General features: G+C 51.3%; 1 protein-coding gene and 1 pseudogene across 2 annotated transcripts in view; one reads left to right on the top strand and one right to left on the bottom strand.

The window, feature by feature from the left end:
• The window catches only part of PREX1 (phosphatidylinositol-3,4,5-trisphosphate dependent Rac exchange factor 1), a 198,356-nt gene that overhangs the window by 151,465 nt on the left and 24,268 nt on the right, over positions 1-22,623 (bottom strand). The window lies entirely within an intron of this gene.
• Positions 9,603-10,561, top strand: LOC307199022 (ADP-ribosylation factor 1-like; annotated as a pseudogene). The gene has a single exon. The product of its transcript is annotated as an ADP-ribosylation factor 1-like (transcript).

The raw sequence follows: 22,623 nt of genomic DNA, 5'->3' as shown, positions 1-22,623 counted from the left end.
GGCCAACCAGGGTCCACGAAAGACTGCTTCAAAGACCTGAGCACTGTTCTAGTTCGTTTCCTCTTTCTGCTGCTTACAACATTATAGATTTATACAAAGGTTAAAAAAAAAAAAAAAAAAAACCTCTCGCAAAAAAGAAATACCCATTTTTGCAAGGAATTTTATAAGCAGATCTGCAGAGTAGGGGAAGGACTAAGAAAATCTCTAAAGAAGCCTGGTTGCAAAATGTTTTTCAAAGGAAAAAAAAAACTTTTAATATAGAAATACCCAATGATACATTTTTAAAGTCTAATTTTGAAGAATGATCAAAACACTTTTTTCTCCCAAACATCCCAAATTATAAGTGGCCACCAGATGCTGGGGTCTGGAAATACGACTGTGGCTTGTTTTATTTTCTTTGCTTTTAAGAAACCTAAAAATTAGGGAAGTCACAAATACCCAGGGAAAGAAAAACTCAGAAAATTGCCAACGTGGTGACTAAACTTGCGGACTGCCAGAGGCTTCACGGTGAACGCACCCAGACCCAAACCTCTACAGCTGGAGAGGGGACCACGAGAGGTCGTGTGCAAACCCAAATGGAACTTGCAATTCACTTGATGTGTTTAAAGGACCCATGGGAAGTGCTCTGTAAGCCAAGAACATTTTACTGTTAAGACTGCATCCACCATGAAGCCCTGTTCTCCACCACCCAAGGACCAAGCAGGCAGTGTCCTAGAGCCTTTTGCAGCATGGAGGGCAGATGTTTGAGGATATGATGTAACCTGGGTGAAGTGAATTCACCCAAGAATGAGTCATGAAAGCAGTCCTCAAATATCCTTTAGAAATCTCAGTTGCAGAACACTGGGCTTAGACCCAAAACCCACCCACACCCACCTCACACAGGGCTCTCCCCTCTTTCAAGCATCTCGCCTTTTGCCATCAGCTTGTTTCCCCTTTTCGTAGTAAAGCACCCCAATGCAGCTTAAGGGGGTGTTACCTGACCTCCACCTGAGCCACACAGGGCATAAGAATGAAGGCAATGGGAAGGGCAGTGGAACAGAGACAAATACTGAGCACCTAGATGAAACTCTACCTGAAGCTGACATTCCAGCTGCATGAGCTATTACATTCCTCTCTTGTTTAAATCAGTTTGGTTTCCTTTTTCAGTCACTCACACAGAGAGTCCACCATCCACTGACTAAATAAAACCCTGACCTTAGCTAGGAACTCAGAAGTCCAGCTATGCCCACTCCTTCCAAATAACCACCAGTTCATAATGAAACAAGTCCTTTATGTGTCATGGGTGAAGTGTCCAGCTTCACGATGAAATCTGGCAACGGCTTCCTCAATGTCTCCATCCACCGTCACTGCCAGGACAACCTATGAGCCTCAGTCCCTGACTCTAGCCCTCACCACAGTGCTTTTCTGGAAGAGGAGGGGGAAGGGGAAGGAAAAGAGACGAAGAAGGAGAGGGGGAGAAGGGAGAGGGAAGGTGAAGGAGGGGAGGAGGGGGAGGGGAGGGGGTGAATATCAACAGGAAGCTCTTCCTGAGAGCTCAGGATGGGCTGAGCAGCCACAAGCATAAGGCATAAGCACTTTTTTTTTTTTTTTTTGGCGGTACGCGGGCCTCTCACCGTTGTGGCCTCTCCCATTGTGGAGCACAGGCTCCGGACGCGCAGGCTCAGCGGCCATGGCTCACGGGCCCAGCCGCTCCGCGGCATGTGGGATCTTCCCGGACCGGGGCACGAACCCGTGTCCCCTGCATCGGCAGGCGGACTCTCAACCACTGCGCCACCAGGGAAGCCCGGCATAAGCACTTTGATGTAGTATCTCATTTAATCCTCACAAAACCCTCAGAGGTAGGTATTGTTATCATCCTCATGCTCCAGATAAGGAAACTGAGCTGCAGAAGGATAAGTCACTTGCCAGGGTCACACAGCCTGTCCATGGCAGGGCCAGGCTATCAGCCAGCCCACACCCAGCCACCCCAAACGCTGACCTGTCCACTGCCAGGAACTGCCCATCCCTCCCCTTTCCCAGACCCACGCCTGCATGGAGCACTCCAGCCCTCAACAACTGAGAGCTCCTCTGCTCTTTCACTCTGTTCTTATCAGTTACTTCTTTGCTGTCCAGTCAAGCAGCCTCAGCCTCTCTGAGTCTTAGATTATGTCCCTCCTCTGCTCCAAGGGCTCTAGTGGCTTCCACCCCACTGAGAATCAGGTCCAACATTCTCACCAGCCCTCACCTCCTGCCACTCTCCGTGCAAGCTGCTCCAGCCACATGAGCCTTCACCACACCAGCATGACCCCCCTGCCCCAGGGCCTTTGCACTTACTGTTCCCTCAGCCTGGAATGCTTTCCCTGGATGCTCCCATGGCTAACTTCTTAAAGCCCCCTGTTCAAACATCACTACCTCTGTGAAGCCATCCCCACTCAGCCTACCTAAGAAGAGCAACTCCCTCCCACCCCTGCACCCTTTATCCCCGTCTCTGCCTTGTTTTCCTCACTAGCATTTATCACTAGCTGGCACTGTGTATTTGCTTGTTTATTTGTTCACTGTCTGTCCTTCCACCCATATGCAAGCTCCAGGAGGGGGAGAAGCTCCTGGCCTTGTTCACTATCATAGCACCTAGGGTGGTGGGCAGGTCTGTGAATGAATGAATGTACGCAAGCACGAGCATCTCTGCGGCCTCACAGTCCATCTGGGGCTGTCTCAGACTCAGCCTCTCTCATGCACGGATCAGTCATAGGAAGACAACCCTCGTCCATGAGAGAAAAAAGAGCCACAGATGAATGGAAGGAGGAAGCCCCGCAGAGACCCTCCTGTGCAGAGCTCAGAGAAGGGGGTCCCCGGGCCGCCGTGGGAACCACAAATGCTCTGTGACTCCTCCCTCACAGAGCTCTGGCTGGAAGATCTCTCTCCCTCCTGATGCCTCCAACTTAGACGCTCAGACGAACCCTGGAGTCATCTTCGGGGCAGCTATGGGGGAGAGGGAGGTGGATGAGGAGGGGCTCACCCTCAGGGCCCTGCAAGGTGGAGTCAGCCCCTAAAAGCACATCCCCCTTGCCTCACCCTAGTCTCCTGGGTCTCCCTGCACATCCAACCACCAGCAAATCCTGTCGGCACCACCTTCTAAACGCCTGTCCCCTCTCTGCCACCTCCCTGGTCAGGGCCACCACCATCTCCCACCTGGACTACGGCACTGCCTCTTCCCTGGTCAGCCTGCTGCCTCTCCTGGTCCAGCCCACACAGCAACTGAGGGATCCTGTAGAAACACAACCCACTCACGTTCCTCCCCTGCTCTCACCCCGCCAAAGGCCGGCTTCCCAAGCACCTGGAAACAAATCCCAATTCCTTACCTCGCCAGGAAAGATCTGGCCCCAGACACCTGCCCACTCACACCGCTCCTCACGCCCACCTCGCATCCCAGGGCCTTTGCACTTCCTAGTCCTTCTGCCCAAAAAACTCTAGGTACTCTACGCGGCTGCTCCCTCCCAAGGCTCAGTGACAATGCCACCTCCTTGCCGGGCCTCCCTGCCTGCCCTCCTAACACAGGCCATCCACACCCACCCCTGACGCTATCAACCCCACCCCCTGCATTACAGTTTTCACAGCCCTGACACAGTCTGAAGTGATCCGTGACTCATGCTTTCAGGTTCTGTCTGTCTCCCACCCACCTCAAGCACCCCAGCTGTGAGACCGACAAGGTCAGGAATAACGCTCCCGTTAACCCCGTATGCCCAGCACACACCCATACCAGGAACTAGAAAAATATTTGAAGAATCAAAATCTAAGCTCTTATGTTGGGTTCCAGCTCAAATGTCACCTCTCCCTAACGCTCCAGCCAGAGGCGATCTCTGGTGGCCTCCCAGAGTTCTTTACCACAGCATGGCACCCTCCCCACTGTCCTCCAGCTGGGAAGTTCTGGTCAGAAGGACACACAGCCACCCTGGGCCTGGCATCGAGCTGTGATCTCTGTCTCACCGTGTGACAGGATTCTCCGAGTGGGCCCAGCGAGGCTGGGGAGAGGCGACCTAGGGGCAGCACTCGAGAATACTTTTATCTTGATCTTAATAACTACGGCTATCCTATCAAATCCATGAGTCATGAACGCTCTTGCTTAAGAGCAGACTGAAGTTTTAGGGACTTCCCTGGTGGTCCAGTGGCAGGGGCTCCACGCTCCCAGTGTGGGGGGCCCGAGTTTGATCCCTGGTCAGGGAACTAGATCCCACATGCCGCAACTAAGAGTTCGCATGCCACAACAAAGAAGCCGCATGACACAACTAAAAGATCCTGCGTGCCACAACTGGGGATCCCACATGCCGCAACAAAGATCAAAGATCTCGCATGCTGCAACTAAGACCTGGCACAGCCAAATAAATAAATATATTTAAAAACTATTTTAAAAAAAAGAGGAGACTGAAGTTTTAAAAAAGGAAGGAGGGTCAGATTAAGTAAAAATATTATATAAATCATGTTGTAGCCGGTATATGAATATGACAAAAATCATAAGACTGATATTGCAGTAAGTCTTAGGAAACACTAATGGATGGATGGATGGATGGAAGGATGGATGGATGGATGGATAGATATATATGGATGGAAGGATGGATGGGTGGGTGGAGTGATGGATGGGTGGATGGATGGATGGGAGGGAGGATGGATACGGATGGATGGGTGGATGGATGGATAGGTGGATGGATGCATGAACAGGAGGGAGGGAAGAAGGAGAAAAAGAATGAAGTGAAAGGGAGGAAAGAAGGAGAAAAATGGGCCACACACATAGTAGGGGCTCAAAAAATATACTGAATTAACCCGTCAACGAAGGAAGCACAGTGCTGTGTTGAGGAGCCAGAGCCCTAGAACCGCACTGCTGGGTCACATCCTGGTTCAGCCTCTCCTCCCTGTGGGGCCCTGGGCAAGTGACATAACCTCTCTGTGCCTCAGTTCCCTCATCTGTAAAATGGAACAATAAGAATTACCTCCATTAAGGTGTCAGAAGGACTAAGCAAGCTCACGGGCGTCGAATGCCCAGGACGCAGCTTGATACACCCGAAGTGCTTGGTATGTATCAGCTAATAGTAAGAAAAAGTAACTGAATCCATCCTCAGACCAGCACAGGAAAATGACCCAAAATCTCACCCCTTCACCTCTTCAAAAGCAGCCTGAAGTCCCACTGGCCTCCCCAGAAAGTTTTCCAGGAATGAAAGAGAAAAGAGGTGAACAAAGGCCTCCACAGCCCCCAGGCTCAATGGGAGTAGGAGGGCAGTGGGCAGCAAGGTAATCTGAGAAGTTTAACAGGGAAAAAAGAACACGGGGTGGGGGAGAAACAGAGGCTAAATTCAGTCGCCCAGGCTGCCTCTCCAGATAGCTAAATTCTGCTCTGTTACTTCTGCGTGCTTCAGCTTTTCTTAGCCTCCAAGGGGCTTTTGCCTAAATTAGTGCCTGCAATATGCCGCAGAGAAGAAAGGGAAGGTGAGGAGAAGCAGAGAAAGACTCAGAGTCCGCTGGGCCTGCCAAACCTGCGCTGACTGCCCAAAGGGTCAAAGTCAAATCGCAGAGCCTTCCCCCAAGGCCACGGCCGGCAGGGTCATACCCACGGCCCACAGCCCAGCCCTCAGCGCCCCCAACACTTTCCCTGCCACATCCCGACCTCAGGAGCAGCAAACAACTCCTCCATCCACCGACCACCTGTGGCCACCTGCCCTCCCCAATCAGCTCAAACGTCACTGGCTGCTCAGGTGGCTGGGTTCACTGCCCAAGAACCCCAGCATGGGTTTATTTCTGGAGGAAAAGGAAATAGAGCGAGCACATGCACGCATAATGTACACACTCTACTAATGCGTGGCGATGCCTATGCAGAATATAGCACCCCCGCTAACGAGCTCAGGCCCACATGCAGATTCACGCTCGCGCATCACACGCTCACATCACTCCCTGCAGTAAACAGGCCCACATGCAGATTCACGCTCGCGCATCACACGCTCACATCACTCCCTGCAGTAAACACACAGAGAAACGCACGCGGAAATAGTCACCTTCGCGCTGTTTCTGCCAGACGGCAGAGCCTTGGTGGTTCCTGCATCTGTCTGCACGTCTGTCTGCGCTTGTGTGTGTGTGTAATATTAACGATGGCTGATGTTACTGGGCTCCTGCCATGTGCCGGGCACTGTCCTACGTGCTACATCAACCCCATAACGTAGGTATTATTATTACCCCTATCTGACAGATGAGGAAACTGAAACACGGAGGCAGAGTCACTGGCCCCGAGATTATGCTGCTGGTGAGTGGCAGAGCTGGAATTCGAACCCAGGGAGTCCGGCTCCCAAGCCTGCACCCACGTCACTGCTTTATGCTGCTGCAGCCAGCCGGGCTCCACATGCACCCTGAGCACCAGCTACATATTAATTCCTGAAATAATGGGTTAGCCCCATTTTGTGGATGTACAGATTAGAGAACAGAGGCACCAAGAGGTTAAACAACTTGCCCAAGGTCACAGCTGGGACGGGGCAGGGCTGGGGATGGAACCAGAGATTGACTCTAGATCCCAGGCCCTGATGCGCCAGGGGGCTTCCAGCTGTAGAAAGGTAGTTAACTCCTAAAGTCAAAGGCAGGGGCTGTACAGCGAGCACCCGTTATGAGCGAGCCACGGTTTCATGACCCTGGGGGGAAGAGGCAGGGATCCCCAATGACCAGATGCCACTGGGGCCCTCACCAAGCCCACCATGCCAGTGAGGGGCCAGACTGAAACACGACTGGCCAGACATGAGCCCGAAACCCCCAGGGAAGGTCCAGAAATGCCCGCAGTCAAGGTCGGGGGCCCAGCGACGCCCCTCCCCACCCAACAAGTCGCCCCAAGGGCAGAGTGTGCAAACTGGCAACCCACGGGCTTGGCCCACAGACGTGTTTTGTTTGGCCAACACAGTGTCTGTTAAAAATATGACTGAGTTGCCAACTTTTAAAAATTGAGTGATTTCATACACAAGACTCCATGTTTCCGGCTGTTGGAAAACATCTTTAAAAAGTCAGGAGATCTGGCAACACTGGGTTTGTGTTCCCACACAGGAACTGCTGCTCAGCTGCCCCTTTACACGGGACATGGGACACGGGACCTCCGGTCCTCCAGAAGGCATGCGGTCAGGGCTCTGGAGCTCGTCCGCCAGGCTCACTGCTATCTGAGCCCTGCCTTGCCCTCACTGTGTGATCGTGGGCCAATTACTGCTTCTGTGCCTCAGTTTCCTCACCTGTAAAAGGGCAGCCACCCAATAGGACAGGTGCCTGGAACCCAGTAAGCACTCGATAAGTGTTAAATGGCATCGCTGTCTCTCCAACATCAAGGCCAAAGGCTTGAGGTACTGTTTTGTAATAGTAAGAGCTAGCACACATATAGTACTTGCTATTGCCGGGACCTGTCCTAAGGGTTGTACTTTTTTTTTTTCCTTTTTTTATAAATTTATTTATTTATTTATTTATTTTGGGCTGCGTTGGGTCTTCATTGCTGCACGCAGGCTTTCTCTAGTTGCGGCGAGCGGGGGCTACTCTTCGTTGCGGTGCACGGGCTTCTCATTGCGGTGGCTTCTCTTGCTGCACAGCACGGGCTCTTGGCGCGCGGGCTTCAGTAGTTGTGGCACATGGGCTCAGTAGTTGTAGCTCGCGGGCTCTAGAGCACAGGCTCAGTAATTGTGGCACAGGGGTTAGCTGCTCCGCGGCATGTGGGATCTTCCCGCACCAGGGCTTGAACCCATGTCCCCTGCATTGGCAGGCAGATTCCTAACCACTGCACCACCAGGGTAGTCCCAGGAGTTGTACTTTTAAGGGCTCATTCAATCTTCCCAAGAAAGCCATGAGGCCACTCCTAGGTATATATACTCAAGAAAAGTGAAAACCTATGTCTGTACAAAAACTTGTACACGAATGTTCATAGTAGCATTATTCATAACAGCCAGACAGTGGAAACAACCCAAATGTCCATCCACTAATGAATGGATAAAAAAAGGTGATATATCCAGATGATGGACTAATACTCAGCCATAAAAAGGAATGAAATTCTGACACATCTACAACATGGATGAACCTTGAAAAAGTCATGTGAAGCGCAAGAAGCCACACATTGTATAATTCCAGATCTGTAGAGACAGAAAACAGATTGGTGGCTGCCAGGGATGGGGGAGGGGAAGAATGGAGGGGTCTACTAATGGGTTTGGGGTTTCTTCTTGGGGTGATGGAATGTTCTGGAATTAGGAAGCAGTGATGGTGCACAGCCTTGTGACTATGTAAAAGCCAGTGGTACGGACGTTGTTAACGGTAAATTTTGCAGTGTATGAATTGTATCTCAATTTAAAAAAAAATTAAAGAAATCTATGAGACAAGTATTCTTATCTCTGTTTTATACATGAAAAAACCAAGGCACATGGAGATTAAAGATATCCAGGCTGATGCTGAAACAAGAGAAACAAAAAGACAGATGGTGAGGTGACGTCATGTTTCCTACACCTGGCTACTCTACCTGTCAACCCATGGGCATCTGGGTTTGCAACTTCACACAGGCAAATCATTTCCTCTCTCTGGGCTCCAGTCAAAGGCCAGACTGAGATGGCTCTTATCTAGATCCCTTTAAGGTCTTCAAGGATCCTACAAGACTAGGGCATTGTAGTGGAACACTATTTATTCATATCTATAGGGACAGCTGTGGCCATTAATAAATGATGACTTTAACGACCGACAGTGGGAAATGGCCCTCTCCCAGGTGCATGGGAAGAAAACATTCTGGGTTTTCTGAGTCCAAGCCCTTCACACGGCTGGCTCAAATGTCAGAGCAAGGGGGCTCAGCAGCCCACCTCCTCCTAAGAGGGTCTGACCAGGAGGACCGTCCCATCAGGGGAGGATGCCTTACTCACCAGGCAGGAAGACTACCTCACCGGGTTAGAGGGCCACCTCCCTCAGCAGGAGGAAACCCCACGAGACAAGAGGAGCCTCCTGTTCACAGGGTGGGAGGACCACCCCTCCCTCACCTGGAAGACCCCTCCATGGGACAACAGAAACTCCTCCCTCGCAAGATGGGAAGACCATCCTTACCCCATTTGGGGCAGCAGGATCTCACTGGGCTGGTGGTGGCTGGAGCTGCAGCTTTTCTGCAAACAAGCACCTAGAAAGTGCAGTCCTTTCTCTGAGCACGGAAGGGTCCCCAAGGGTGCCCTGCATTGGGGGTCTCTGAGGCAGCCCCAGTCTCAGATGCAGGGACCAATCTGCAAATGATGATGCATTAGAAGCCAGACAGAGAGAGGGAGAGACACAGAGAAAGAAACAGAGAATATGACCGAGGAGGAAAAGCAGAGGGAAGGGAAGGGAAGGGACAGACCCAGGTTGACAGAGAGCTCAGTAGGAAGCTGGAGGCAGGGCTGGGGACAGAAAGCAAATGGGGAGAATGAACACAAGTGTGCTCAAAGCCAGCAGCGAAGAGGCCCGGATGCAGAGGGAGGACCCCCCAGAGGCCTGAGTTTGGGGGTCCTTCCCACATGAAATGGCAGCACCAGCGCCGCGGCCGTCCAGGGTTTCTCTGGCCCGTGCTGCTCCCACGGGTCTACAGCGTGGGGCATATCTCTGCAAACCTCTTCAAGGGCCTTTTTGGCAAAAAAGAAATGCACATTCTCATGGTGGACCTAGATGCTGCGGGAAAGCCCACCATCCTGTACAAACTGAAGCTGGGTGAAATCGTGACCACCATTCCCACTACAGGCTTCCACGTGGAAACCGTGGAATACAAGACCATCAGCTTCACTGTGTGGGACGTGAGCGGCCAGGACAAGATCCGGCCTCTGTGGCGCCACTGCTTCCAGAACACACAAGGTCTCATGTGACTTCGTGGTTGACAGCAATGACAGAGAGCGTGTGAATGAGGCCCGAGAGGAGCTCATGAGGATGCTGGCAGAAGACGAGCTCAGGGACGCCGTTCCGCTCGTGTCTGCTAACAAACAGGACCTCCCCAATGCCATGAATGCAGCTGAGATCGCGGACAAGCTGGGTCTGCACTCTCTGTGCCACAGGAACTGGTACATTCAGGCCACCTGTGCTACCAGCGGGGACGGGCTCTATGAGGGACTGGACTGGCTGTCCAATCAGCTCCAGAACCAGAAGTGAGCTGTACTCCTCTCTCCTCCCCTCTCACTCCCTCCTTCTACCCTCGCTTTACTCTCATGTGGCAAACGTGCCCCTGGGGTGTGAGGGCCAGAAGCCGTCTCCATGGTCGGTCATGGTGTGCTTCACTGTGCTGTAAGTGTGCAGACGCCGCCTGCACCTGGGTTTTTATTTAACGTAAATGGTTTTTGTTTCCAATGAGGCAGTTTCTGGTACTCCTATGCAATATTACTCAGCTTTTTTTAATTATAAAAAGAAAACCAACCCATTGTTTAGTACTGAGAAGGGATTTTAGGCACACGGGTCATCCAGGAGTCGCTGTGTCAGAAAAGCCTGATGTTCCTCTTCTGGGCCTTACATCTGTGTTGAGATCCATTTTGGTGGTTGGTTTTTAACCCAAACTCAGTGCATTTTTTAAAATAGTTACAAATACAAGATAAGGAGAACACTTGGACACACAGAAGGGAGAAACGTGCCTAGTGTAGGTTCTGCAGTAATGGCCTGAGGCCAGTCCACCAGTGGTCTGTTTCCCGTTGGGAACATGAAACGGGGCAGAACCAGCTATGATCCATTCTGCATAGTCACAATAGGGGGTCCCTGTGATTTGCTCTGTCTTGGGTCATCCCACACTCCATAGCGTTTGTGCTTGTATCTGTGCTTACGTGGCTGCCCAGGAGATGGGCTGGAGGCTGCAGCCACCGCTCTCAGACCCCTTGGAGGAAGCCCAGCCTTTTCTCGGGTCAGCACGGGCACTTTGGCTGGAACACTCTTGTTTGAGCGGGAGCCCTGCAGTCCCCTTGCTTGCCTGCTCCGGGCTCTCTGGGGTCTCACCAGCAGGAGCGCGGCTGGTCATCCTTGAGCCCCAGCACCTCGGAGCCCCTGTCTACATGTGCTTTCACTCCCTCAGCCTGCAAGGGTCAGATCTGCCATCAAAAAATGATAACCTCTACTTTTTTCTTTTGTATTTTGATAAACACTGAAGAAGCTGGAGCTGTTAAACTTTATCTTGGGGAAAACCTCAGAACTGGTTTATTTGGTGTCGTGGAACCTCTTACTGCTTTCAATACACAATTAGTAATCAAAACAAAAAACAAAACAAACAAAAAAGAAATGGCAGCACCAGGCCTGCCCAGGAGCCCCCATCAGTGGGAGAGAGGGGAATGGGGGCTGGGGGGCAGCTTCCCCAGCCAGGCAGCAGCCTGCCAGGGCAGCCTCAGCCAGGGAGGAAGCCGGCTGGTCAGGCTGGGGACTGGGTTTGGATGTGCCAAGCATCCAGCCAGGTTGTCATGGCCACGGAGACAAAGAGAGGGGCTGATGAGGGGCCCCAGCCGCCTACAGTCCCCAGGGAAGCCCAGTCTCTCTCTAGGACCTGCTTAACCAGGGCTCCAGGCTGTTGGCCAACCGCACGTCCACGGGGAAGCCTGCAGGTCAGGGCCTATCCAGCTGCCTGGGTTGGAGAGGGGCATGAAAATCATGGCCCAGGCAGGGTCAGCAAAGAAAAGATCCCCAAGCACCTAGACTTTGCCAGCCAATCCTAAACACCTAACCTGCCTGGGCCTCAATTTTTTCATCCATTAAATGGGAAGAAGATCCCTCAGCTCATTCTAGCTCCCAGGGGTAAGGAGCTTATATGGAGAGAATCAAATGTCAGAACAACAGATTAATAATAAAGCTCACATTTATGGAGGTCATACCATGGGCCAGGGCCTGCTCTTAGCACTTTCCCCATCCTAACACAGCATTCCTCCAACTATCTGTTGGGAAGAACTATTTTTGTCTTTAATTTCTAATCCGTTTGAGACTAATACTTTCGAAAATTGCAGTAAAAGTGAATTACTAGAAAAACAAAGTAAAAAGGCAGACTACATGCCTAATTTTCTAGTCCTGGACTAAACTGGCATAAAATTACTCTGTGAAATTGCTATAAAACTTTAAACGTTTACTCTCAGTTTCTGTCCTTATCTCCATGCAAACCACACTGAGTCACACTCTTAGAGCAGGTGACCCTCACGACCACCCAGGAAGTAGGTCCTAGAGCAGGCATGAGGGCGGCCTGCACAATGGCTAAGAGTTCTAGCAGCCCAGGTCCTTGTACCGGCCCTGCCACTTCCTGGCAAAGGACTTCAATACCTCTGTGCCTCAGTTTCCCTATCTGCAATATGAGAATAAGACTCATGGTATGTCATAAGGGTTTTGGGTGGGGATTCAATGAGTCAATCCTGCGAAACTCTTTAGAACGGTAACTGATGTATTTAAATCCTCACTAAACATCATTTATTACTGTAAAATATCATTAAATGTCAGGTGGCATTGTTACTGTGACTCTCTATCTCCTCACCCTCACCCATCAACCGCCACCAGATGAGTCAGGTATCTATTAAGATGACTAGCTTACTGTCTGCCGTTCCCGCGAGAATGCTAGCTCTATGAGGGCAGGGGCTTGGGTCAGTGCTGGTACCCATTAAACACCCACCTCAGCCTAGAACCATGCCTGGCACTTGGCGGGTGCCCTCAAAATGGGAAGAAGCATGAACTCAAATCCTGGTTCTGCCATGTATTTGCTGTGTGACCTTAAGCAAATGACTCAACCTCTCTGGGCCTCCATTTCCTTATCTGTGAGATAGCAATACAATAATGACGCCATTGCCCATGCGTACAGGGAGGCTTGAAGAACGATGCTCCCTGTAGCACTTCTCAGCACTACACTTGGCAATGTCTGGAGACATTTTCAGTTGTCACAACTCGGGGGTGAGGGGGGTTGCTACTGGCATCTAGTGGGTAGAGGCCGGGGATGCTGCTAAACACCCTACAGTGCACGGGAGAGCCCCCCACACCAAGCAATTACGCAGCCCAAACTATCAATTATGTGAAGGTTGAGAATTCCTAATATAAAAGAAAAAGAATCACCTAGATACCTATTAAGAGGGGAACGGATGTATAAACTCCAGTATAATCGTCCCGTGAAAGAGTAGGCAGAAGTTAGAAGGAATGAGCTGGAAGTGTGCAAAACAACATAAAAAGATCCCCTAGACAGTGAACAAGGCTGCGGAATACTGGGTGATCACAAGACATTACGCTCAGGGAGCAGGTAAAGGAACGGAGCTAGAATTTAAACCAGGAGGCTGGCTCCGGAGCCTACAGCTTTAAACATGGCCTCGGTTTGAGGCCTTTTACTTAAACAAATGCACACGCTTAAAAACACACCCTGTCTTTTCCACAGGTTCATGTTTATGTATGTCAACGACACAAACACACAGGGAAAGATCTGGAACACTGCACAGTAGACTAGTAACAAGAGACACTGGAGGTGGGGGCAACCAGGGATAGGAAGGAAAAGGTTCCCTTGTCTGTAATTTTCTACAAGGAGATTTTGCATTCATATCTGTCATGTAATTAAAGATGAGCGATAAATTACACATGGACAGACCCTTTGGGGTGATCACTTGGTAATGTATAGAAATACTAAATCACTACGATATGCACCAGGAGCTAACATAGTGTTGCAGGTCAATTATACTTCAGAAAACAAACTCACAGAAAAAGAGATCAGATTCGTAGTTACCAGAGGCAGGGCGTAAGAAAATTTGGTCAAAAGGTACTAACTTCCACTTATAAGATATACAAATACTAGGGATGTAATACACGACATGACGAATACAATTAGCACCACTGTATGTTATTCATAAAAGGTGTTAAGACAGTAAATCCTGAGCTCTCACCACAAGGAAAAACACTTTTTTCTGTTTCTTTTGTTTTGTATCTGCCGGAGATGATGGGCGTTCACTAATCTTACTGTGGTGATCATTTCATGATGGACGTAAGTCAGACCATTATGCTGCACACCTGACACACAGTGCTGTAGCTCAATTACATCTCAATAAAAATGGAAGGGAAATTAAATAAATAAATACTAAAACAGATGTGTATACCCTTAACCCAAAAGTTCCCTTCCCAGAAATGAATGAACTTACAGGTGTGAAGCAGTCTGCATCTGTCATACCATCGTTTGTAATGGCGAAAGATGGGAACAACCTCAGTGTCTATCAAGAGGAGACCAGCTTAAAAAAAGCCACCATGGGGCTTCCCTGGTGGCGCAGTGGTTGAGAGTCTGCCTGCCGATGCAGGGGACACGGGTTCATGCCCCGGTCCGGGAAGATCCCACATGCCGCGGAGCGGCTGGGCCCGTGAGCCATGGCCGCTGAGCCTGCGGAGCCTGTGCTCCGCAACGGGAGAGGCCACAACAGTGAGAGGTCCGCGTACCGCAAAAAAAAAAAAAAAAAAAAAAAAAAAAAGCCACCATGCATCCATCCAGTGGAATTCTATGTGCTATTATAGAACAAGCTCCAGGATACAGGGTGGAAAGGGGGACAAAGCCAAGTGCAGAAATGTGAGTACAACAAGCCATCACTTTCATGTAACAAAAGGGGTGTGTCCCATCTGAAGGGCCCAAGGTCAGCGGTTAGCTTTGGGGCGGGACCTGGGAGGCTGACTCTTTTTTTTTTTGACTTATTTTTTTAGAGTAGTTTTGGGTTCACAGCAAAATGGAGCAGAAGGTACAGAAATGTCCCCTCTACCCCTGCCCCACACACGCACAGCCTCCCCCTTATCGGCGTCCCCCACCAGAATGGTGCATTTGTTCCAATCAATGAACGTGCGCTCATACGTTACCGAGAATCACCCAGAATCCATAGCTTACATTATGTCGTGTACATTCTACAGGTTTGGACAAATGCATAATGACATGCAACCATCACTATGCCACCACACAGAGCAGTTCCACTGCCCTAAAACTCCTCTGTGCTCCACCTCTTCACCCCTCCACACACCCCAACCCCTTGCAACTACTGATCTTTTCACTGTCTCCATAGTTCTGGGAGGCTGACTTTTTAATCTGCGTTACTTATGCCTTTTTAATTTGAACCGTGGACATGATTACATACAATACATATAAAAATAATATATAGTATACGTATATATAATTTTTAGGTACACACATATATACATATATAGTTATGTATACGTGTATATTTATAATATTTTAAAAATTAAAAGGCACAAAAGAGCATATACTGTATGATTCTACTTTACATAAAGTTCAGAAGCAGGCAAAACTAATCTGTGATGACTGAAATCAGAACAGTAGTTACTCTGAGGGATACTGACTTGGGAGGGAACACCCTCTGGGGTGCTGGCAATATTTACCAGCTGATGTGGGTGAAGGTTACACAGATAAATTACATGTAAAAATTCATCAAGCTGTACACTTAATATTGTAGGTAAGACATGCCCGAAAAAATCTGCATGTAAGACATGCCTAAAAAAATTAAAATTAAAATTTTTCAGGAAAAAACAAAGTTCAATCACAGTGAGGGGCATTTCTAGAGAGCCCCTCATGGCCAGAGGGAACACTTTGCTTGGGGCCCTGGGAGGGGGCCAAGCTGGGGTCGAGGCACCCCCCCCACCTCGGCCCCCCAAAAGAAACCAAACGGGAATCAAGCTGGCCTTTGTGGCCGGGTCCAGCAGAACAGGACAAAGGGCCAAATGACGGCCCCCTGCCCCCTCCAGCCCCCCTAGGACACTGAAGCCCATTCATATTGGAGGCTGGCCATTTCCCCAGGGCTCCAGCCGCCCTTCTCTCCGGAGCCGGAACAATATCCCCTTTGACCACCCCCTTGTCTCCCACTTCCGCATTTAATTGCAAGTTCATGGGTATTAAGTGGCCCATACAGCTAACCTAGTTCCCTCTCCCCTCCCCGCCCCCCAAAAAAGAGGCCCACAGCGCTGTCTCTGTTCACTGCCCCTCTGTGAGCCCGCTCCTCCACAATGATCTGTCCAGAGAGAAAAAAGAAAGAGCCCCCCTTCCTCCCTCCTCCACGCCCTCCTCAAAAACTCTGTTCTCACCCAGAAAGTGCCGCCTTGCAAACCAAGCTGCTCTGGGCCCTGGCACGGGGGCGGCAGGCAACCTCTGTTCCAACCTGCCAGGCTGCCGCAGGCTCACTTTGCACCTCCCTGGTACCCCACTTGATGCTTGAGGAAACCGAGGTCCAGGAACGGTGGGTGACAGGCCTGCCGTCCAGCCAGGGCCAGGGCTAGGAGCCTCAAAACTCCTCCACCTGGGTGTCCTGATTTTCCCTTAGCTGTCTTCTTGCCCGTACTCAAGGGTGCGACCTAAACCTTTGACCCTTAATCCCCTCTCTAGCTTCGAAACCTCAGGGACAACTCTGAGCTGGTGACCTTTAAGGGTGGGAAGGAGGTTACATAAGCCATATGAGCCCACTGCCCTTCACAGGAACCCACTTTGGCCCTGGTTCATGGATTTCTACTGCCAGAATGTCCCCTAGCCTGTAACACCCATCCTGACCACCTACGCCTCCTCCAGGAAGCCTTCCAGGTTACACCGGTCAAGGTCTAACTTCCCCTCTGCTGAAAAGCCTCACCTCCCACATTCCTCCACCACCAATTCAAGTCTGAGCCAGCTCTATCACCATCCTGAATTTGTCACCCTCTCTTTGTACCACCTCCTGGTGCAAGCTGCCACCATCCTTTGCCAGTTACTGCCACCAATCAGTCTTGCTGGTCCTACAGCCCAGCCTCCACACTCTGACCCAAGCGGCCCCTTTTAAAACATAAATCAGACCATACTCCCGCCGGCTTACAGCCCTCCAGGTCTGCCCGCCACGCCAGGAGGAAGGGCCTCCCCTAGCCCCGCTCACCTTTACCTGCCAGGCTCTGCCCAAGTGCCCATTACCTTCCTCACCTGATGTCCTCCCCTCCCTCCCTCCACTCCAGCACCTGCTGCACTTCAAACTCACCAAGTTCTCGCTCACCTCCCAGTCTCTGCACTTGCCATTTCCTCCTGGAACTCTCTTCCCCCAAAAGTGTCACATACCTGGCTCCCATGCATCATTCATGGCTTTGCTCCCAGGTCAGGCCTTTTCTGAGCACCCAGCAGAAGGCAGAACCTCCTCCAGGTCGCTCTTCATCACACCCGCCATCCTCCCTGCCCTGATTCCATCCCAGCATGCAGGTGTTAAAATTTGGAATGGTCCGGCTCCTTTGCACTTGTTATTTCTCTGTCGCCCCCCTGTTAGAACATCAGCTCCACCAGAGCAGGGACTTTGTCTGTTTTGTTCACTCCTGTGTCCCCAGCACCTAGTACAGCATCTGGCACACAGGAGGTGCTCAACAGGGCTTCCCTGGTGGCGCAGTGGTTAAGAGTCCACCTGCCAATGCAGGGGACACAGGTTCGAGCCCTGGTCCGGGATGATCCCACATGCCGCGGGGCAACTAGGTCCGTGCATCACAGCTGCTGAGCCTGCGCTCTGGAGTCTGCGAGCCACACCTGCTGAGGCCCGCACGCCTAGAGCCCGTGCTCCGTAACAGGAGAGGCCACGATGATAAGAAGCCCGCGCACCGCGGCAAGCAGTGGCCCCAGCTCACCGCAAGGGGAGAGGGCCGCGCCCAGCGATGGGGAACCAGGGAGGCCAAGGATAAATAAATAAAATAAATTTATTTTTTAAAAAAAGGAGGTGCTCAATAAAGATGGGGGATTTGATTAATTAGCAAAAGATTGCTCCTATTTTTCTTTAACTGCATTTAATTCAAGAGCTGCCTCATGGGCTTCCCTGGTGGCGCAGTGGTTGAGAGTCCGCCTGCTGATGCAGGGGACACGGGTTCGTGCCCCAGTCCGGGAAGATCCCACACGCCGCGGAGCGGCTGGGCCCGTGAGCCATGGCTGCTGAGCCTGCGCGTCCGGAGCCTGTGCTCCACAACGGGAGAGGCCACAACAGTGAGAGGCCCGCGTACTGCAAAAAAAAAAAAAAAAAAAAAAAAAAGAGCTGCCTCATGCTCTGTTACAGTAAGCAGGCACTACTAACCAACTGCTGCTGACCAGCTCTTGGGCTACTAACCGGACCAGCCAAGATCTCCCTGCAGTATGAGGACGGTCTGCATTTCAGGGTTTCCATACAGCTCCTGAAGCTGGAGCAGAGAGAAGGGGCGGGGGCCTCCTACCAGGTGCCGGGCAGGGATGGGCAAATGAAGGCTCGCTCTGGGGACTGATCACCCCACCCCCCTGCTGGCCGAGACCTCCTCCTCTCTGCAGGCCCAACTCAATCAGGGTGCCCCGGAGGCCAATCCTTCCCCCGCCAGAATCACCCACTCCTTTCCCACATTCTCAGCTGCTGCACCGCTGAGTGGAAACATGACGGTCAAGAGCAGGGTTCTGGTGCAGCGAGGCCTGAGTTCGAATCCTGCCTCCGCCTCTTGTCATAGACTCTTAGAAACTCTGCTGGCTGCGTGAGCCTGGGCAGGTTACTGAGCCTCTCTGTGCCTCAGTTTCCCCTTTTTTAAGGAGCTCTACCTCACAGGGTAGTTGGAGGGACTGAAGGAGGGAAAAACAGCTAAACCAACACTTCTCAAACTGCAGAGTGCTTGGAAATCATCGGGGGGCCTGTTAGGAGCAGATTCTGATACAGTGGCGCTGGAGTGGGTCCAAACTCCCTTGTGGATGCTGTCGGTCCCTGGAGCAAACCCAGAGGAGAGCAAGGACTTTGCGGCTTTCGCATACAGTACGTGCTCAGTAAAATGTATATCCTGTACTCACTGTCATCTGTCTAAATGAGTCTGCAGAGGGCTGTGTATCTGTCCTCCTACTGGGATTACGTTGGAATCTTTTCAGATCTCTGCGAGACCCTGACTTAAATCTGTAAACATAAATAAAAGGTTAATCTTAAAAAATTAGCAGCTACCATTTATTGAGAAGCCACTTATTTTCCTCCATTTAATTCTCAGCACTCCCCTGCACACTGGGCTGGGGGTGGCAGGGGCTCACTGCACGGAGACCCTCGCAACCACCGAGTTTAAGATGCTCCCCAACACACGGTCTGTAGCCTCCTAAGAATGAAGAGCAACTTCTATAAATCCTGTAACCCTTCTTTGAGCAGCACAGTCCCACCACTGCCCTGGAGCTGGTGTGCTTTCAAAGCAACGGTTGGTTCACAGTAAAGTATTTCAAACGCCACTATCTGGGACCCAGTTCGGTCCAAGATGCATTCTGTTCACATAGCCCAAGACTGGAGGGGCCCTCCCGTGCACCCCACGGGGAGACTCTAGCATCGCCATTTAGACAGGAGGAAAATGAGGAGCAGAGAGGTTGACCAGCTTGTCTGGGGTCCTGCTGGCGTGCAGGCTTCTGTCCACCCCAAGAGGACCAGCGAGGGCCTGTGTGGGAGGGGCAGGGGCTGCCTCCCCGCTGCTGGGCACCTCCACCCATGCAGATAGGATCTTGCTCTCATCAGCCGCCGCACCAGGGGCCCAGCAGCCCCTGCCATAAAGGGGCCCTGGGAGAACTCTGATGTGGTGGAGGATGGAGCCAGCCTGACTCAGAAGCCGGGGCCAGCTGTGGGGGAGGGGAAGACCCACACCCAGCCTTCAACATGGTCTCAGCCTCTCTCCAGTCCACTTGGGCCCCCCAGGTAGTTTCAGTGTAACTGTTCCACCAAACCCTTTTACTCCTGACCGCATTTAAACCTCATAAAAATCCTTCGAGTTAGGTACAACAATCACTCCCCATTTTAGAGGTGGGGAAACTGAGGCACAGAGAGGCTAAGTGACCTGCTCAAGTGGCAGAGCTGGATTCAAATCTAGGCTCAGCTGATGCCAGGGCAGGCCTAAACTTATTTATAAGTACTTTAACCAGAGGGTGACCAACCATCCTGGTTTATCTAAGACTGAGGGGCTTCCTGGGATGAGGGACTTTTAGGTTTTTTTCTTGGTTTTTTTTTGGGTTTTTTGTTTTATTTGTTTGTTTGTTTTATTTTTGACTGTGTTGGGTCTTCGCTGCTGCACATGGACTTTCTCTAGTTGAGGCGAGCAGGGGCTACTCTTCACTGCGTTGTGTGGGCTTCTCACTGTCGTGGCTTCTCTTGTTGCAGAGCACGGGCTCTAGGCGCACAGGCTTCAGTAGTTGTGGCACGTGGCCTCAGCAGTTGTGGTGCACGGGCCTAGTTGCTCTGTGGCATGTGGGATCCTCCCGGGCCAGGGATCGAACCTGTGTTCCCGGCATTGGCAGGCGGACTCTCAACCACTGCGCCACAGGGAAGCCCAGGACTTTTAGTTTTAAAACCAGAACAGTCTCAAGCAAACCAAGGCAGCTGGTCACTCTATTTACCACTCTACCCATCAATAAAAATAAAGATAATAATAACAGTGAAAGTAACAGCAGCTGAAAACCACTGAGCACTTACACGTGCCAGGCTCTGTCCAAACCCCCGAAGCAGGATTTTCCTTGACTCCTCACCACACAGGCCTGGAGGCGGGGCTTTTGTTCGCCTCCCCTCCTCCCCCATTTCACAGATGAGGAAACTGAGGATGGGAGGCCGCACAACTTGCCCACGGTCAGCACCAAGTAGAGGGCACACAGCCTCTCGGATGGCAGGAGGGTCCCACTCGCCACGTCCTGAGGCTCTTGGAGTGGGCCAAAACAACCCCAGGAGCCATGGTCCGCTTTCAGCACTGACCTTTATGAGAGCAGTGTCTTTAACATACATGACACGGGACCAAACTATTGTGGCTGCAAATCGTCACAGGATTTCTAAAAATGTGAACTTACAATGTGCCACTTAAAAACTGGGTGGCCAGGGCTTCCCTGGTGGCACAGTGGTTGAAAGTCCGCCTGCCGATGCAGGGGACACGGGTTTGTGCCCCGGTCCGGGAAAATCCCACATGCCGCGGAGCGGCTGGGCCCGTGAGCCATGGCCACTGAGCCTGCGCGTCCGGAGCCTGTGCTCTGCAACGGGAGAGGCCACAACAGTGAGAGGCCCGCGTACCGCAAAAAAAAACAAAAAAACAAAAAAAAAAACTGGGTGGCCTTTGGGCAAGTTCCTGTACTTCTCTGGGCCTCAGTTCCCTCGTCTGTAAAATGGGGATAATAAGAGTCCTCTCCTCACAGATGACAGTGAGCATCCTGTGAGATCACACTGCAGGGCTTAGAACATGATCTACAAAGGAAACAATAAGTATCAGCTATTAGTATTAATGGCTGTAGTAGTATTGGTATCACTATGTATTGACATCACATGCAGCGTAGTTTTATGGAAACCATGTAAACAAGATAAGGCACACTCCCTCTTTCAGCAACTCTCCATGTCTGTGTGGATAAATGATGTCAAACTGCGAGAGGCCAGGCCCAGCCGGGCCCTCCCCCTCGCTGACAAGCATGGAGATGAGACCCTCCCAGCCGCCCACCCAGCAACAGCCATCTCCACAGAAGCAAGTCCAGACCGGCCCACCACTCAGCAGCACCCAGAAGGCTCCTAAAACCACCCATTAATGGGATCCGTTCTGGCCAAAGCACGATCCTTTAGTAGGTGAGAGCCAAGGCAACAGTTCCCGCCACATGGAAACTGGCTTTCTGCTCAGAAACCAGCCCAAATCCTGAACTTGGCCGCTCCTCTCCCCTTCTCCCCATCCATCTACTTTCTTCACAGCAGCCAGAGGGATTCTTCTAAGATAACTCATTCACCGTGACCCCCTGGCCAAAAACCCTCTGCTGCTCTTAGAATAAAAGCCCAGCTCCTCCCCTGGGCTCCGTGTGATGCAGACCCCACAACGCTGTTCAGACCTCCTCCCCCACCCACTGTCCCCTCACTCACTCCACCCCAGCCCCACACCGGCCTCCCTGCTGATCCTAAAACTGGCCAAGCTCATCCCTGCCCCAGGGCCTTTGCACAGGCTGCTCCCTCTGCCTGGAACACAATTCCTCCTGCCCTTCTTCCCATGGCTGGCTTCTTGGCAACCAGGTTCCAGTTCAAAAGTCATCTCACCAGACAGGCCTTCTCTGATCATCAGATCCAAAACAGCCCCCAAAACTATCTAATTTATAATCCCTGTATTACGGTATTCATAGCACTTGTCACTTGCAGAATTTTTGTTGTTTATTGTCCATCTCCTCCTATTTAGATGCCAGGTCTTTGAGGGCAAGGATTTTGTCTGCTTTGCTCTCTGTTGCTCCTCCAATGCCTGGCACCTAGTAGGACCTTAATCAGTATTTCCTGACAGTATGAAGACATTAGAAAATAAGATTCCTGGAGCTTAAAATGTATCTAACACAGTAGATCACCTATTCCCTGTGTGACAAGGGCTCTGAGAGAAGACAGACAGTGCAGAGAGCAACCTGACCCAGCCTGGGGAGGGGGAGGGACGAGCCAAGGAGTAGAAAGTACTTGAGACCCTCGCCCCTCAGAGTGTGGTCCCTGGACCAACAGCACGGGCATCTCATCTCCTGGGAGCCTGTTACAAATGCAGCATCTCAGACCCCACCCCAGACCTGCTGACCCAGAATCTGCATTTTAATTAGACCTACCCCAGGCAGTTCTATGTATAGTAAAACTTGAGACATCCTGGGTTAGACCCCAGGAAGAGTAGGCAATAGCAGGCATGTCTGGTTCAGGGTGTCCCTGGGAACCAAAAGACCCAGGGCAGGCCTATGAAGCCACCTTCATATAAAAA

The sequence above is a fragment of the Stenella coeruleoalba genome (assembly GCF_951394435.1).
Source record: "Stenella coeruleoalba genome assembly, chromosome: 15".
NCBI classification, from domain to species: domain Eukaryota; kingdom Metazoa; phylum Chordata; class Mammalia; order Artiodactyla; family Delphinidae; genus Stenella; species Stenella coeruleoalba.
The sequence above is the reverse complement of the archived record's forward strand: the minus strand, read 5'-3'. Positions and strand labels throughout refer to the sequence as shown.